Raw genomic sequence first — 18,844 nt, 5'->3', positions numbered from 1 at the left:
TATTGTTACGGATGCTGTTCTCAGGCTGTGTACATTCACTCTCCTTAAATGAGTATATCAACCAGAACTAGTAAGAAAGAAAATGTGTGTAAAATGCCTTTTTTGAATTCTAAATTTCTCTATCTGGTTAAAGCCGCATTTCTTATTGCTCCTCTAGGAAAATTAATAAGTAGGATAGACAAATCCATGATTAAAACAGTCATGAACATTATACGTAGATGCAACATGACAGATGTGGAATCATGCTGAACAGTTGTGACTTGTCTGGAGCTCTTCAGTTCCAGTTATGGTAAAGCAGTGGTGTTCTATTTCAGCAAAGAATAAATCATAGACAAGAAAAAGAAGGAAGCAAATTGCAAGGTTTTAATGAAAAAGAATACACACAAAGAGGTAAGAGTGGAAATTACAATAATTATTTTACTGATTACATAAAATTCCTGGAAATTGCTAAAAGAAATACATATGTATACAGAGACCTATGAACATCTTAGGAAATCTCAAAAACTCAGAAGTTTTTTATCATTTCTTGACTAAAATTAAGCTAAAAACTCAAGGGGCTTCAGTCATGACTAATGGCCTTTTCAGAGTATCCCTTCATTTCCCCTCCCTCTTTAAAACACACACCTGTCTCCTCAAGTGCCATCAAACAAACACTGGAAGCCATTCCACTCACTCTAAAATAGATTAACAATACTTAAGTATGTGCCTGCGACAATGAAATGCAATTCAAAATTGTTCAAACATTCATTTGTCAATATTGGAGGCACAGGCTACGACTGAAATACAAAGACTTATAGAATGCATCATATGTTGAAATATACCAATGTCAATATTTCCAGAGGAGCTTTACTAATGTACTAGAAATGAGCAGCATGCTTGCTACTTTCCTCAATTGTGGTAATCCACTTCACACTGACCTTCAGATCCAATTAATTTGCAGTTAATGGAATGTTATGTTCAAAGGAATTCTGAGTATTACTTGAAATTCCCAAATGATGTTGTTAGCCAACTGTCTTGGAAGGACTGATAAGTAGCACATACAGAGGCTACTAGAAGTGAATAATTGAGTTTTATTTCTAACATATGCTGCCTCTATTTTGCACACAAATTGCATTTTAAGTTTCTTAACAGATAGTTGGTTTTTTTTTCCTTTTGGTACAAAGGCCTCTGTGATACTTCTTAATGTAAAATGGTCCCCTGAGAGTGCATTGACTTGACCCTGAAATGACCCTGAACATCTTAATTGCTTCAGACCTAAATTCTCCTCTGAGTTTTCCCAACTGCAGAGCCATTGTGAGGTCAGTGTTCATTGCAATGCAGCAAGTAGGCTTCCTCAACACTTAATCTTAGAGAAAATGTGATGTTATACATGCAATACTCCCTCTAACTGCGTGGTTTTGACCACTTTCTCAATTTAGTCCTCTCACCCTGTGGCAAGGATCTCAAGGTAAAGATGATGGATCTTGTGTTTATTTTAGTGGTCACAGGTCCACAGGTCAACCAAATAATTGGAATTCAAAATACTTTGGGGGTTTTTCATTTGCTGTTTTTCAACAAAGATCCATGAATGTCTGTACAACGTTGTAGAGTATCCTCAGCACAGATTGGTACACAGGCTACTGCAAAACTCTTATTATACTTATACCAACCAATTTCCATCTTCCATACTTCTTCTTCCCTTTCATTCAGGGGCTGACAGGAGCAAATGCCCTCTTTAGACAAGGAAGCAGCTATGAGGTCGTTCTGCAGATATAAAACAAAGCTCTGCTGTACCATCGAAGTCAGTGTAAAAAGATATACACAGAAACAGCTGTTACCTGCACTGAGTCATCTCCTATACTCTGGTGCTCAAACAAACCCTCCTAAGAACATCTACACAGCTTCTCTTGCAGGTTCAGTATTAACCATTCACACTCTTTTTTTTTTTTTTTTTTTTTTTTTTTTTGGTAAAAGAGAAGAGGTGTTTTATCTTTTAGTGTAAGATTTACCCTAAGGAAAACTTGTACTGAACATGAAGCATTACAATTCTTCAGCTGCATATTTTAAACCTAGTTTCAAAGTATTCAAGTCATTATAAATCCACTGACTTCAGCAGAGCTGTGCAGAGTTATGCCAGCTATGAATCTAGCTATGAATCTAGCTATTCTCTATTTAAGTGCTTTCTAGACATTAAAATTCTTTTAAAAGTAAGTCATCCAAGTGATGTTTTCCCACATATAAATCAATTAAGACGTGAAAGGTTGTATGCATGCATGAGAATAAGAAGGGAACAAGGGGAAAGAGGCTGGAATATTTCCCTTTTTCATCTTGTAGGTAGTTTTTTTTTTCCTCCAATGTGTCCTGTCTTCTGCCCACTTTGTTCTAAGTGCCCAGAGCTACCCGTTTTGTAACACACTGTCATTAAAGGTTCATCGGGATTTATAGCACACATCCTTAAGGTCATATTAATAGTATATTGCTTCATGAAATGGAAACTTTGCTACCTGAGGGTACTTACGTGATGAACAGCCTTTGTTAGACTCTAGTGCAAATACAATTTTTAATCACCTCCATACAGTCTTTCTAAAGAGGTAACTGCTTTTTTTGTTGGTTTTCTGCATGTACATATGTGCATTTTGTTTTGTTTTGTTTTGTTTTCTGAAAAAGGCTATCTATTAAAGGCCTTTTGGTACAAAAGCTCTTTTAAAAATCTACTTATCCTCATATTCTTTTACATCAGTAATGTCATCAGGAGTGACAATTACCAAGGGACTGCTGCACATTCTTTGCTTCTCTGGGCTAAATCTCAAAACGAGATGTTGTTGTTCCAAATTTAATCTCAGTATTTGAGTGATGACACCACCAGAAATTAAAGTTTTTATGCTGTTTTTATTAATTGTGCTTAAAAACACAGAATCATTACTATTTTTTCAGGCATCATCAAAATTTTTTTTTTCCTATGTGAAATACTGTTAATGGGAAATATCCTTTAAGGTCTGTGCTAAATTGACTGACACAGTTAACAACGTTAACGTTGGGTTATGTATTAACATCTTCAGTTGCCTTTAGCTAGTGTCTGAGCTGATCACTCCATCACCATAAAAACAAAAGAGCTAGTTTTAGACCCCAGCTCAGACTAACAAATACTGAAACATAATTTTTTTATATGGCTTAAAGATTAATACAGGTTTTTTCAGCAACAGAAATAATTTGGCACCGTGGCCAGGCTGTCACTAGCCAAGTGCCTCTTTCATTGTGCAAGAATCCACAGGGATAAGGCACAAAGCCCAGCCAGAAAGCCAAGCCATGGGCCTGCTTCGGGTCAGAATCAGAGTGATGCTCAGAACAGTGACAAGGTGAGGGCCTGAGCTGCATCCAGGCTCTTAACAAAGTTGGAGGAACCTCTCTACTTCTTACACCTTCATCCCACAAAAGTCTGCTCCAAGACCTCCTAGGTGCTCCATGCCAGAACTGTCCCAGCCCAGGCAGCCTAACTCACAAGAAACTGAGAGCATTTCTGATTTAGTTTGCACTGTGTGCTCCTGGACCATGATCCTAAGATTTGAAAATCACCTTTTTCCAATGGTTTTTGAGAGTAACAGAACATAACTTTCAGCTAAGGTATCTAAAAAGGCAAGATATTTCTGCTAGTCTTCTTTCAAGAGCAGATTTAATACTAACAATCCTTAAATATCCTCAGAACTTCAACATAACAAGCTATTTAACTACTAAAAATCAGTGAATTTGCTGATTTTACATATATATACAATATATTTTTAAAAGGGTTATCTTAGAATTGTTATTATTATTAACCCAAAATAATCTCAAATACTAACATTTCATCTGTAATTAGAGTTTGAAAATGCACTGAAATGCAGAGAAGTCTGACTGTAAGAAAAAGTAGCTTTGATTTAGGCCTGGAGTACATACATCTGAGTTGAATAGTGGCAATCACGGTTTCATGAGAAGGCAGTTTGTTTCTGGTAGGTAACTCCTTACTTTGACTCAAAATCAAGAAGAATGGGATTTTAAAACATAATTTATAACTGAATCTTTATGATATTCCAAAGAATGTTAGGGCTGTGATCTACTGCATGTTCACCCTTACTCTCCCACCTCTTGCTTCTGGGAAGCCTTGAGTGAAGGCAGCTCTACAGCAGCCCTCAGCAGCTGAGGTACACTTGGTAGAGATGGTGTCAAAACTGAAGTATTTCGAAGCCCAGAAAACACGTGTAGTGAAGTAGTCATCACGAAACAAGCCGATTAAAAAATAAGAGAGCTTAACAGATACATGGAAGAAGTGAGAACCAAACTAAAACACCATAACACCAAGAATTCTGACCAAATATAATCAATAAAAAGTTCTTTACCTGGGAATAAATATTCTCCATACATCACATTAATTTGCACTGGCTTACAGTTCTTTTATTCACAACAAAAGACTGAGTGAGATTTTCCATTATTCTTTGCTTTTTATTTTACTTATCCATTATAAATTGGCTACTCAGAGCATAAATTTCTGGTCTGTTAATATTTTCTCGTTAGATATTCTTCTGAGATCATATTTAGTAAGATATAATATACACAACACTACATAGAAGCAAGAAAAAAACAATCCTATTACTTATGGGAAGTAACGCTGCACTCAAGAACAGCACTTAATTAGAGGTTACGGATTTCCTTGCAACTCTAAAATCACACCTGCAGACAAGCAACTGAAAAGTCAGAAAGCTTTAAATAAATTGCAAGTTAAAATTCCTTGACTTTATCTACTCAGCACCTTAATAATGAGTATAGGAGCATGGAGAACGTGAGGAAAAGATAAAGGAGAAATTTATGAATGTATTTTTGGTTTAGAGACATTTATGTCATAAATAAAGTCTGTTGCTTTTTCTCAGTTCCGCTTTTAACCTGATTCTGAGTAACCTGAGACAAAAGGAGGGCTAGAAAAAGGAGGACACATTCTCTGAGATTTCAGATTTACCTTGTAGAGAACCTACTCAACAAAAAGAAAAAAAAACCACAAGCCTTAGATATGTGCCCTTCACATTGATTCTGCTCACATGAAACTGCAGTTAACTCCTTCATTCCTCAGCAGTGTTGGCCCTGCCAAGCTCTTTTGTGACAGCTGGTTCTTAAAGCTTTCATTTCAGGCATCTTGCGGATGTGTGAATAGATTGCTCTTATTTTATCAAAATGGCCTTACTAACACTGATAGTTGCAGAGAAAAGCTTCAAAATGCGACCCAAGTGAATTCTAAAGTGTTGAGAATCTAACGACAAATAAAAAGGCTTGGCATCTTTATTAGATTCCATCATTCTTCAACATTTGGGTTCAGCAATATCATAAGCATAAAACCAGCACTCACAGAGCTTATATAAAAAGAAGGTAGGTTGCTTTATGAAAAGGTAAGGACATCTGGCTCTCACCTTTTCTTCAGCTTCCTCAACATCCATGACCAATTCTCTTGCACATGCTTTAAATCATGTTCTTGATACAAATCCATCAAAGTGAGTCCACTGCAGGGACAGCACGGTGTTTTCTGAAGCCAAAAACTGCTTCACCCCAGCACTCATTCCTGCTAATGTGACTGAGTGACCTTTCTGATGATTATGGTATCTCAGGACTCTTTCACTGGTTTATGAATGATTTATCAGGAGCAGTGTTCAGTGCCCATGCAGTTTATCAAATGCAACCTCTAGTTTCCTTTGAGTTCTTCATTAAAGTATAGTATTTGTATATAGCATTTCTTCTAGCGCAACTGCCAGTAAGGATGGCAAACTTCATATTTAAAATGCTATCTCCTTTTTGCTGCTATTCATAAACTCGTGTTTGGGAGCAACCCTCTTGGCCAGGGGCTGCTTTTTATTGCACCCTTAATATGAAGTCAGGAGGGGGGTGAACATCGCATCTCTAAGGGCTTCTGTAAAGGATCATGCAATTATCAGAAAGCCATTCTACCTCAGAAATAACATTAACTTTGCATAACAGCTCCCATTTGTTTTGTTTGATCATTGTCTCTCAGGAATATGGCTGGGAAGCTTCTAGTCCAATACGCTGGGAGAGCCTGCTTCCAGATTTGCTGCTCGGGTTTTATGCCCACCAAGGTTGGAGTGGTTCGCACCCATTCAGAGGTGCAAAGAAAGTTGAATATGCCCCCCTAAACCTACAACTCATACATTACTGGTTGTAAATCGTCATAATGCTGGTTTGAATTCTGGGTGCGTCTCCATCTGGAATGATACTTGCTGATCTCAAAGGAGTTCTGAGACCAACAGTTATTGTGATCGTCTGTAGGCGGCTGTCTGTCGAAGCAGGAGCACGGCAGCCCGTGCAGCAGGATTTCTTTGTCAACACCGCCACCTGCCTCTAATAACCGAACACTGGAGCAGGCACTGCTTCACCAGGGCTCCTTGCACCGCTCATTCTTTCTCCAGCCTAAGGTTATGTTACTGGAAGGTCCCTTCTGTATGCAAACCACGGCTTGGAAATTTATAGCCAAGTTTCTTCATCTCACAAACCACTCGGAAATGGCCATCACAGTACCAGTCATTACTGGTAATCAGGCACTGCAAAAATTGTGGCTTTCTTGTAGTATGTGACTGGGCAAAAAGCACGCACCGGCACTTGCTGCAAAAACAAATCCTGGTTGTCTTTCTGTGCGAGCGTTAGAGGACATAAATATGTAATTTGTTAATATACTAGGCTTTTCACAGACAATATCTGTGCTTCACAACCCTCCACCAACAAATTCCGGACTTTGCTCTATTAGCAGGAAGGCTCAGCACCCTGCAGAACTGAAATGCATTTGTTCAAAATAGGACAGACCCCATGGCAGTCTATTAGTACCCACTCATCAGATGTCACCTTTTTTTTTTTTTAACTTAGTAAATTGAAATAACTTTCTGTGTTTTCTTTTCTTTCCTCAAAGAATGTGGTCTACCCCTTTTCTTCATCACGATTCTTGCATCTCATAATGAAACATTACGAAACCTGATAACATTATCCTTAAGTTCATTCAGTTTATTTGGGATTCCGAATGTTTTAACTGCTAAAGGAGAGCTTTTCTGTACGAGGATGCTTAGGAGACCTTAAATTACATGCTTTCACCCTCAACTCCCACCTTGTGTTTTCCTTTATCATCAATACAACTTTATTTCAAACAATGCTCTCCCTCCCCATTTCCTATGGCCTTGGACTTCAGGTCAGTTACCCGGTTACCTGTCCCAAATGTCTCTGCAAGTGATGGATGCAAACAGTGGCCTTGACACATCTTTTTGTGGGAGAATTTGTTCAGGGGAGGCACAGACACCTTCTGTATCTCTTGCCTCCTACGTGAGCAGGAAGGGGTGAGACATCTCCTTGTTCCAGCTGCTTGTTTCTGCTGAGCTGAAGCACACGACGTATTTTTCTTGCTGGTACCCACCCTGTTTTGAAAAACAGCAGCAGCAGCAATGACAGCAAAAAGAATGCTTTACTACTGTAATATCCTTGAGGTCTGTACTTACAGAAACCACCTAAAGCTGAATATACTGGAGATACTAAAATATACTGGGGAAAATGTAATGTGGCAAAGTGTCTATTCTAAAGACCTGCCTATGACATTTCCAGTAAAAAAAAAAAAAAAAAAAGAAAGCAAAAAAACATGCAAAGATTAATGAAGAGCCTGCAGTGCTTGGGGAGTTACTTGTTTAAATTCCCAGCCACAGATATGCTATTTGGGGCTGCAAAAATGGCAATGACAGGTTCAGCACCAGCACTTGCTAGGAGGGCAGGATGCAGAAGGAAGCAACATTCCTACCTGCCCAATGAACTTTATGATGCATCTCCTTCCTTCCCTGCAAAATGCTTTTCTTGAAGCTGCCGATCTGCTTTAAAATAATGACAGGTGTTACACAACTCAGCAGCCTCTGCTTCTTATTTAGCACAATGGAAGCCTGGTGGAATACCACAGACCGTATGAAATAAATAAATAATACAACAGAGCAACATTGTCCTGCACTACTGGAAAGGGGAAAAATTGGAAAAATATGATGAAAAAATGCCTCGTGTGCTGTTGTTATAAAGACACTGGAAGACACATAGCAGCAATTTTAACATAGTGGATATAGATACTATGCGTGTTTTCAGTTACAACACTGATATGGATGTGGAGGAGAAACTGTCATTTACCTATTGTTCAGACAGCATTTTTCCCCAGTGCCTGTAGAATTCTGGACAGATTTTAACAGAGCTCCTGAAAAAAATGGTGAAATCTTTTCACTGAGAGAAGGAGGAGAAAATCTGTAGTGATTTTTCAGCTGTGAAAAAATCTCAGCCAGAGATTCTGCTGTCATGTTCTTACATTTGCATGCTGTCTCCACTGTTGAGTTTGGATTTTTTTTTCACTGATAGACAAGGATTGATATCAAAAAATCATGGGCTCTGCAGAGAGGGCTGGCACAGAGCCACTAGATCTGCACCTGAGAGGTACATGGGGTTTGATCAGCCCCTGTGCTCTGGGCTGACTGTCTGTGCATCGCAGAAACACTCAGCATCAGAGTCTCTGGTGCATAACCTGTCAGAAGTAAGACGTTCATCAGCGCTCTCTAAGCATATACTTACTATAAGCACATGATTATAATGGTATTATTCACATACTTTTGAGTTGGCATGTTCTTTGGTGCCTTGTGGAATCAGGGCCTCAGGACGCTGACACGAGTACCTTTGGTCAGCGGATGCAATAAAGCAGATAGATAGCAGACTCCTCTCCAGCCATTTCCAGCACACAGAGCAAGCAGAACTGGAAGTAAAACTCCATTCACTCCCTTGCCAAACCCATACATCAGGCTGCACCAAGGGAAATGGAAGAAATGAGGGAGAAATAAGCAGAGCATCACCTCATCGTAGCTCGTAGTGGGAGCTCTTCCATGGGATGCTGCTGTGAAGAGGCATCAGAAATGCAGCACTGTCTCAGGCAATAGCTACAGGAGATATCTAAAGACTGAGGCTTTATCTGTCCTCTTAAATCACCCTTTTTTTTCCACTGAAGAAATAACAGCTTCGGTCAATAGTATTGTGCACATATGGCAAAGTCCTCAGAAATCAGAATAGTGCCTTTGTCTGAATGCACTTAAACTGAGACCAGGAGAAGCTTCCTATGGCACACAAAGCAATTTTACCACGTGGGTTTTAGTTTTCCTGTTCAAATTTCTTTCGTCAGAAAGCAGGTTTTAGTGCCCACTGTGGCTCATCTGCAGTGCTTTTAGTAACAGTTTTTCACATCCTCCTTTCCAATTAAACTACAGCTAATAGTAGTTGTAGTAAATGAGCCTATTTTCCAATTCAGAGTAACCATTCTTACCCCTTTAAACATTTCAGTGAAAAACAGCTGCTGAAGAATTATTTTGTGGTTCGTTTCCTAAAACTTGGGGTGTGATGCACTGAAGTTATCAGGCATGACAGACAGGAAGGGAATGATAAAACTTTGGGCACAGCACCCACTGCCCTGAACTGGTCCTCTGAACATTGCAGGGTGAGCTGAGACACTGGAGCTATTAGCTCTCTTCTCTTTTGTCCTTCTTAGCATTGTGAGGCAAGCCTATTGTATAACCTTGACACAGACATCCTGAAAAAAAGCATATTCAAAAGTATATTAAAAATATCAAATCTGTTAGTGCTGTTAAGTGCTCTTTTCAGCATACTGAGAGGAAGTAAAATTGTTGGCTATTAAGAAAGTGCAGCATAACTCACTCACCATATATTACTGAGAGGCTGCTGATGTCTTTAAACTCCCCTGGCTTCCCACAGGAAGCTGCAACAATTTAGCGTAGCAGTCACTGAAAGACTCCATGGATTTTCTTGAGAATGGCAACTTGTAAATTCAATCTCTGTCCCTCAGGGGTCAATACTGGTGCCAATATAGCTCAGTGACTTTATTAAAAGCTCTGGATGACAAGACAGAATCACAGAATCATTAAATGGCTTGAGTTGGAAAGGACTTCAAATATCATCTATTTCCAACCCCCTTGCTGTGGGCAGGATTGCCAACCACTGAATCAGGCATCAACTCAGGCTGCCCAGGGCCCCGTCCAATGCGTCCCTGAACGTCTCCAGGAACGGGGCATCCACAGCTTCTCTGGGCAGCCTCACCCCCCTCCGAGTGAAACATTTCCCTTGACATCTAACCTAAATCATCCTTCTTTTAGTTTAAAACCATTCCTTCCTGTGTTATCATTATCAGACAATGTTAAAAGTCAGTCTTTCTCCTGCTTGTAAACTCCCTTTAAGTACCTGAAGGATGCAGTGAGTTCTTTTTAGAGTCTTCTCTTCTTTGGGCTGAACAAGACTGGATCCCTCAGCCTGCCTTTTGTACAGAGGTGTTCCAGCCCTTTGATCATCTTTGTGGCCCTCCTCTGAACTTTGCATCGAATTCACCAACAACACCTGTCTGGGGAGAGATGTTCTGAACAGCTTGGAAAAGAAGGACCTGGGAACACAGCATTAAATACAAGCCAGCAATGTAACAAATGTACAAATAATGTACAAATAAGTATCCTTGGCATAAATAGCTCCCTGGAAGCTATTTGCCAATGAGTTGAGGAAGGCGTCCCAGTGCATTGCAGAGGAATTGAACTAAATGTCCTTGAAATGTCCCTTCCATTTCTAAGGATTCTATGATTCTATGAATGTATGATTCAGTTATACCTACAAAGTATTTCTGAAAATCTTCCCAAGCATTTTATGTTTTCACATGTCTTAAAAGTTGGATTCTGTGGGTCTATATTTATAAATCCACAAGAATGGCATTAAGGTCTAATTGATTATTTTAGAAAAAACACTTCCTGATCCTCTGAGTAATCTTCCTTTATGACCATAGTTATCTAGGAAGTTTTTGTCTCTAACTTTTAATGGAAAGGGTAGATTTGGTTATTAATTCAGAAACAAAGATTTTCCCAAATGAAGCAGATGAGCTGTCAATCCAAATACAACAATCTGTGCTTTATCGCTTTGACTTTTACCTAGCTGTCCTTTAAGCACCCTATTTCTTTCTTTGTTAAACACTGTGATATATCTTAGTCCTCTTCTGTCATAGTCCTGTGACAGAATGAGTCTGAGTATTAGAGAATGAGAATATGATGTACTCAGTAGTAAAAGGAGATCAGGCACCATGCTCAGTCAGGAAGAACAGTTCAGTAACTGGAATGCAAAGGAAAAAAAAGAGAGAGAGAGAGGAAAGAAGACATTTCTGCATACATGTTCACACTGAGCTAAATTAGTCCAGATTTAACACGCTGGCTCTACAAGGTCTTGACCCAAAACCAGTCAAGATGTGTAGTTATGAATATTTCAGTTTAATTTTGCATTGTCAAGTGGCAAATTTCCTCAAGAAGCCACAAGCACCTGCTCAAAGAAGAAGGAAAGACAGAAACATATTGTACAAAGACAACTCCCCGAATGCTGCCCAGTTCTCATTATCAGTTCTCTTCGTGTTTCTGTCTCTTCAAAGCTAAGAATACCAATCAGCTTTAATGGTTGAACAGGATTATTCAGCCTATTTAATAAAACTGCCTTCAAGCCACGTATAGGCTGTGACAAAGTTTTCTAATTAAACAGTTTCATTAAGCACCAGAGCACACCTTTCAAAATCCCAAAGCTGCTAGCTCAGGGGGTGATCCTCCTCCCACTAAACTCCAGAAGAGCAAGATTCCTGTATTTACATCTCTCCCTGTTCTGGACATTTTTGGATTCAATAAGTAAAAGTTATTCTATGTGTCAAAACCCACACATTCTTTTGGGATTCTCTGGGTAAATTACTTATTGATTTTTTTCTCAGCACAAACTGCTGATTTTCATAGATCTCAGATTGCCTTTTTTTTTTTTTTTTTTTCCTGGCATCTTGTCATGTTATCATAAACATTTTCCTCTACTAATATGGATATAACCCGAATTTATAATGTGTTTAAGTCAATATTAGCTTTGGCTGTCTGAGAGCACAAGGTTGTAAGGTTAGTGCACCTAGAGAGCAAACGTTACTGCTAGACACATGTCAGTCACTTTGAAAGAGCATGGATGGAGACAGGGGCCTCCTGAGACAGACATACAGCCAGAATGTAACCATCAGGTCTGGGAGGGAGGAAGGTGAGGTTCCTGCTGGTAGCATGCAGGCCTTTGAATAGGAGAAGATCAACAGGCTCTGTCCACACAGCTCTGTACCTATGTATCTTTGTCAGGATTTTCAGACAACTTGGAATCATAGAAGCATAGAATTGTTTGAGGACCTTTAAAGACCATTTAGTCCAACTCCCCTGCAATGCACAGGCACATCTACAGGTCTATCGGGTTGCTCAGAGCCCGGTCCAGCTAATTTGTAGTTCTGGATTCAAAAGACATGTTCTATGTATGCTCTACGCATGCTAAGCATCTCCCCCACAGTTCTTTGGAAAGGCCAAGAAAAGCCCTTGGAAAACCAACCATCAGACAACTGTAGCAGAGATTGTAAGACTTGATGTGAAATAATTTAATTTAAAAGGAGAATCTCAATCGAGAAACCTTGAACACTCTAATTAACCTTCCAGGAGAGTCTCTACTTCTCTCTGTTCTTAAAATAAATAGGAAAAGCACAGAGGTCAATGGCAATCTTCCTCATGGACAGGGAAGTCTGTGTGACTCAGGGAGGTTTTTAGGCTGCAAGTGAGAATATGTACCAGGTTGAAAGAAAGCATCATGGGAAACAGTCATGTCTTTCTGCATTTGTTGACAATCAGCAAGACTGAGGAGGGCAGGGTCTGATTTATCAGCATTGCATCTTTCCACGACACTGCTGCAAGCTGTGCAGAATGGTAATTTTAATAGAACTTAATTATTTCTCTAGGAAAAATATACCAAGTTTTTTGTGTTTTTTTTTTTTTTTTTTTTTTTTTCCAGCAAGGAAAGTTCCTATTTAAGGAGATTTTTTTCCACTTCCCTCATTTAAAAGGAAAAATATATTATTATTTTTTTCTGTAACAACTAATTTGGTGTGGCCCTCCAGCAAGCATGGGGCCACTCTCTGCTTTAGCTACAGAGAGGAGATATACTGTACTCAACAAAACCAAGCCGCAGCGACCCATACACTCTTGCATATAAATAATATAGACTGTGAGACATTTTTGGGAGCACAGAGATTTCTGGAGGGCACTTTAATATTTTGTTTACATCTAAAAATAAATATAGTTCCTTAAACGCTGCCTCTTGATCCTCAACTGTTCATAAATACAAAAAGAAAGTGACATTTGCTTCAAAACAGCTAGTAACTTATATATCTAGAACAGAATCTAGCAACTCAGCTCAGATTTATAGTGCAGTGAAAGCTTCAGCCAGCTTACAGAACCACACTGTGCACTAATGGAAAATACATCAGCTTTCCTACTGGTGGTTGGTCTAGAGCTGGGGCTGGGAAGAGAATGGAATTTTCTTTGCTGAGCTTTTGCAGCAGCCAACACCTGTGAAGGGGCAGTCACTCCTGAGCTGAGGTCTTCCCTAGTGAGTTTCCACCAGCGAGCTGTGTCTGCACGTCCCATTCGAAGGGCCATGGAGCTGATGATATCAAAACAAACTCACTTCGAGCTGATTTGTCAGGGCATCTAGATCGTTCTCAAGTCTCCTCATCATTTACCACTTCATCAGCCCTCTGTCATCTGTACATTTCATCAACAATGATTTTGCAGTGCTTCTAAATAAAAATACTGAATAGCTTCTGCCTCCTCTTCATCTCTGCAGACCTTAGCAGAAAAACAAAGTAAAGTAAAAAATAAAAAGTTAAAAAAAAAAAAGATGGTAACTACAGTAACTACATCTTCAGCTGTCAGTCAATCTTTATTCAAATTAATGTGAATTTCTCCTGTATTGTATCACTAATTATTTTATGGAAATAATGCAGACTAGGTTAGATGCCCTACAAAAGCCTACTGGTCTAAGTATATCACACTCACCATTTCCTTTATCACCCAAATTCACAATCTCATCATGATTAAATAAGCCCTGCTTGGTAAGAGCCGTTTTCTATAACCCGTGATTTCTGGCATTTATTCTATTCCTATCCTTTCATTCTGTATTAATTGAATATCATATGTGCTCTTGCATTATTACCTGCAATTGATGTTGTGCTAACCAAGCTGAAAATATTCAGATGACTTGTGAACATTGGTATTCGTTTTACATAGTTAACCATGTTGCAATTTTTGAGTCACTATTAAAGATTTTATCGTCATCTGCCACTGAGCCTGTAATGCTTCAAAGTCTTCTTCTTCTAAAGCTACATCAGAAAATCCTTCTGCCAGACATGGTTCTTTACCAATTCCCTTATTTGTCCCATTTTGCATTTTGTAATTATTATTATTTCCTTTTTTTTTTTTTTTTTCCCCTTTTCCATTGTACTAGAATAGACTTTAATCTAGCTGTGGATCTTTTTTTGTGTGATTCTTTTTTTTTTTCCCCCAGATTGCTGAACTGTGGCATTTTGATGAGAAGCCCTCCAAACTCCATTCACAGTTTGCTTTTTATTTCTTTTTCTGGGTCACTGGCCTTGAGCAGCTGCTCGATGATGACCAAGTCTCTTCATCCTTCCTCCTTACCAAGATAGGGAGATAATTTGATAAAAAAGCTCATGGATGAGGATAAATACAGGGAGACCACTCACCAGATACCAGCATGGGTAACACAAACTTGAATTAATTTAGTGGCAGTTAATAACACAGCAGACTGATAAGAAACAAAGAAAACAAAAAGCACTTTTCCCTTCCCTCATTCTCCCCAGGTTTATATTTTCATCTTGATTTCCCTTTCCAAGTAGTGCAAAGGGACTGGGAATTGATTTTGGTCAGATGAAAGCACCCCATATCAGCTGCTCTTCACACTCTCCCTCTGCTCCAGCGTGAGCTCCTTGCCATGGGAAGAACTGCTCCCCAAAATGAAGCAGCATGGATTTGTTTGATAGGGTACAACCCTTCTGGAACAGACTGCTCCAGTGCAGGCCCCTCGCAGGCTCAGTTCCTGCCAGAAATCCTGCTCTGTTGTTACTATAATCTAGCCACGGTCAGTGATCCTTAAGTAACCAACTTCCATTTCACAGACTAATTTAGCTTCATCACAATGAGATCCAGCACGTTGTGAAAGGCACGATGCTTTTGGTGGGTTTTTGTTGCTTTTTTTGTTGTTGTTGTTGTTGTTGTTGTTGTTACAAAGTCATCAGTGATACTTTTAGAAGCTCTATCAAAGCAGCAGGAGATAACCAACTTGTCATTCAGCTTAAGGAATACCTCTTTTTCTCGCTGTAGAATGGTATTACATCATTCTTTGGTGCATTATGTGATGGTATCTCTCAGAGATAGGTAACTGAGCTAGATTGTTCACAGGTCTGAGCTTGAAAATGTAGATTTCTTATATTCCATGATTTGCAGGTAGATTTGTATTTGATTCACTGTATGGTTGTTACCTATTTAGACATCCCATCAGTTAAGTTGCTAACACCTATGCTGAGTGGAAAGAAAGCAGGCTTCCAGTTCATTTAGTTTAGAGACTTCTGTAATTCCAAGCTTTTATACACTCTTTTACTGTACCTATTCATCATCTTTAACAATAGTCTAGGATGAGCACAGTGCTTCCAGATGGGGTTTGACTGGGGGATTGCTATGGCCATTTCCTGAAGCTTGTTGAGCTATAGTACATCTCTTCTCACCATCTTTCAGTTGGCACAAGCTATTATCAGTGCATTTTTGACAATGAGGCATGTCTGGGGTTGAGCGTGTGAAATTTCAGTCCGTTCTACAGCTCATCAGCATACCCCATCTTCATAAACAGCATTTCAACCCAAACCAAGCCAGGCAAACAGCAAGCAAAATGGAAGGAAAAAAAATTAAGAATTCTCTACCCTGAAATTCACTTTCACATTCCTTGTCCCACTGCAGATGGGATCTTCTGTAGATATCTTTATATTCTCAGGAGAAAATAAAATCAGTTAATCCTTAAGATGAAAGATTAATGTGTCACTGACTCAGACTCTTACTGCAGTCAGCACATAAGGCGATACTACTGTCCCATCATGTCTTCTGCTTATGATTCTTGTAAGATCATCTGTGTCAGAGGGAAAGCCCACCTTACACTAAGTTTGCTAAATTAGGCTGATATCTCGAAAATGGTTGGAAGCTTTTCCCTTTTTCTTCTTTATCTGTAGTTGCAGAGACAGCCTGCAAGAGTAGATTTCATTTCTGAAGCTGGCCAACAGTAAGTTTTGTCCTGAACTGTATTTATTTTTGTGTTTCCAAAAGTTTCCAGAGTGAGTATCAAGTTCAGTTCTTATCAGATAATTACACAGCACTTGCCTCCTGAGGCAATTTTAAATCAATCTCAGGAAAGGCAGTAACTATACACTGTAGATAATTATAGTCCATTAAAGTACCTTACGATTAGATTCAGAGATCACTAATCACACAAGGTCATAAATGTACTGCACCTTTCAGAGGTGGTTTCTGAATTTTGATATATAACCCTTTGCCAGAATATATATATATATATATATGTTTTCTAGGGTTTTTATTGAACAAAATGTCAGAGGCAAATAGAAAACTAATTTAAAACATGCTTAGTTATTGTCCTAAAAGCACTTTCATTTCTAACTAGTCACAGAAAGAAAATCTGAGCATAAAGCAAGATTGTCATTTTAAAGATACTCTTGACAAAACATGTCATATTTCATATTTAAAACAATGTCTAACCAAAAACCTTCCTTACTTCAGGAAAATAGCTTCTTTAATTGCTATGAGGGTGTGCGAAGTGTGCTTGACAAGTATTTGATTAAATGAAGAAGCTTCCTTCTGAGTCACACTGAACTGAAATTCTCCAGACAAGTGTTTTCCCTACAGCAAAATATCATTTTTTGCTCAAAACATACAAAATCCATTAAGAGAATCAAAACAGATCTACCTGAAACCAGCTTGTCCCAAGCTAAAATATTCTATTTATTCTCTGGTGGCACAGTGAATTGCACTTAGGATGTGCCATAACCTTTTAATGTCCTTTCCCATGGTTGCTGGTGATCACTAGTGACAGACACTGGGGTCGCTGCTGTTACGTAAATGTCGAAGTTCCACACACTGCAATGTCCATAGACTCTTGGTCAGGAGGTCCCAGCCCACAGATTTGCCCAAAGAACAAGCACAGGTGGATTTAGAGGCAAGCCTGCCCAGATTTACGAAACCCAGGAAAAGCTATGTGTCTGTGCTAGGGAGCTTTAAAGCTAAGTCCTTTGTATCTGCGAAAAAACAGAATGACATAACTCCAAAGGGCTTCCACCCAGGTCACTACACTCATTGCCAGATCTTTTTTTCTATGACGATAAGATAGTTTATATGTTACATTTCATCTTTATCTTTGTTTTATGGGAATCTTGTTTGAGATTTTCCCATTCCAGCCTTATCAGGATCCTCTTGCACCTGGTACAACCTCTCCTGCCTCCCCGACTGTTCAGGTCATACATCAAGCACTATCTCTTGCCCTCAGGTTGGAACTTGCAACTTCAGTTTACAGAAAGGGACACATACCTGTCAGGCTTGCTAACAGGGCCAACTTTCATCATTTCAGCACAAGGAGCAATGGCCACAGTACCATGGCAGAGATGCTCACATGCCTCCTCTGCCCTTGGAGGTCAAATAAATATATCCGTATGGGTTGTTACCCATTTATCAGGTCACCGTAAGCAGGCTAAGATCCTCCATAAGTGATAATTTTGATGCTTTAGCATCAAATGCTTTTAGCGTTGCAGCAGGAAATCTCCAAAAGCATTTCAGAGGTAAGAGCCTCTATACTGAACTTCTGCTGACAGGCAGAAGCTGAAGGTAAATTATCTGACATTCCTGATGGCCACCACTGGAGCTTTCTGATTCACACATGCAGACCAAAAATAATGGATAATTATAAAAATAATAAAAAAAAAATCTAAGTATATTTACCTGCCTTGCCCAACTTGCTGCATTCTTTGAGACAAAGCCAAATTCCCTGAATATTTTTAGTTCTTTTCCCTTTGAATTGTGGTATCTAACTTTCTCAAAAGACAAGAAAACTTATTCTGACTTTGGATACTCCCACAGAAAGAAACTATCTTCGGAGCCATTGAGACAGGTTCCTTGATCCATCATGTGCATCCAAATCTGAGTCTTTAGAAATAGGCCATTGCAATGGCATTCGTTTCATCCAACAAGAGGCAGTTCCTCCGAGCAACTCACTCACATCTTCCACAGAGTAGAGAGAAGTTAGTGCTCTTTCTTAGAGATCTGCTCTCAAATGAGGTTAATTTGTGATACAGTAGCTTCCTAACCTCAGTCAGAATCTGCGAAGAGCACATGCAGAAATATCCCAAAACCACTGACTTTTTTCGCAAGCAGAAAACTGGCTCATTAATTTTGAGTTATATATGTAATTAAAAGACACAAAAAATACAGAATGACATGGATTTCCATATTCCTACAGTGACACAGCTAATGTAGAGAATGTGGCAGCATTTTCACTGAACATGCCTGTTCTTGAGGGTTAGAGTTAATTGTTTGTCAGCATGTAGCACAGGCAATACCTCGTTCTTGCAAGGGTCAGAAATCAGAAATCCTCAGTACATGTCAAAGAATATTTGTATGCAAGATAACAAACAAGCATTTCAAAACAATTCCACTGCCACAGCTCACATGCACACTTAACATTGCAAACATGAGCAGCTCCACTCATTAGTAAAACTACTCAACAGTATGCTCAGATTTGCAGACAAGTCATTATAGGATTGGGAGCTTAGTTATCAGAAAGTCAACAAAGGAACACAGAAAGTAATTTTGGTGTTGTTTTCTTTCTTTTTTTTTTTTTT

The sequence above is a fragment of the Meleagris gallopavo genome, chromosome 10 (genome assembly GCF_905368555.1).
Source record: "Meleagris gallopavo chromosome 10, MGAL_WU_HG_1.1, whole genome shotgun sequence".
In the NCBI taxonomy this organism is placed as follows: domain Eukaryota; kingdom Metazoa; phylum Chordata; class Aves; order Galliformes; family Phasianidae; genus Meleagris; species Meleagris gallopavo.
Note: the sequence above shows the minus strand (reverse complement) of the source record.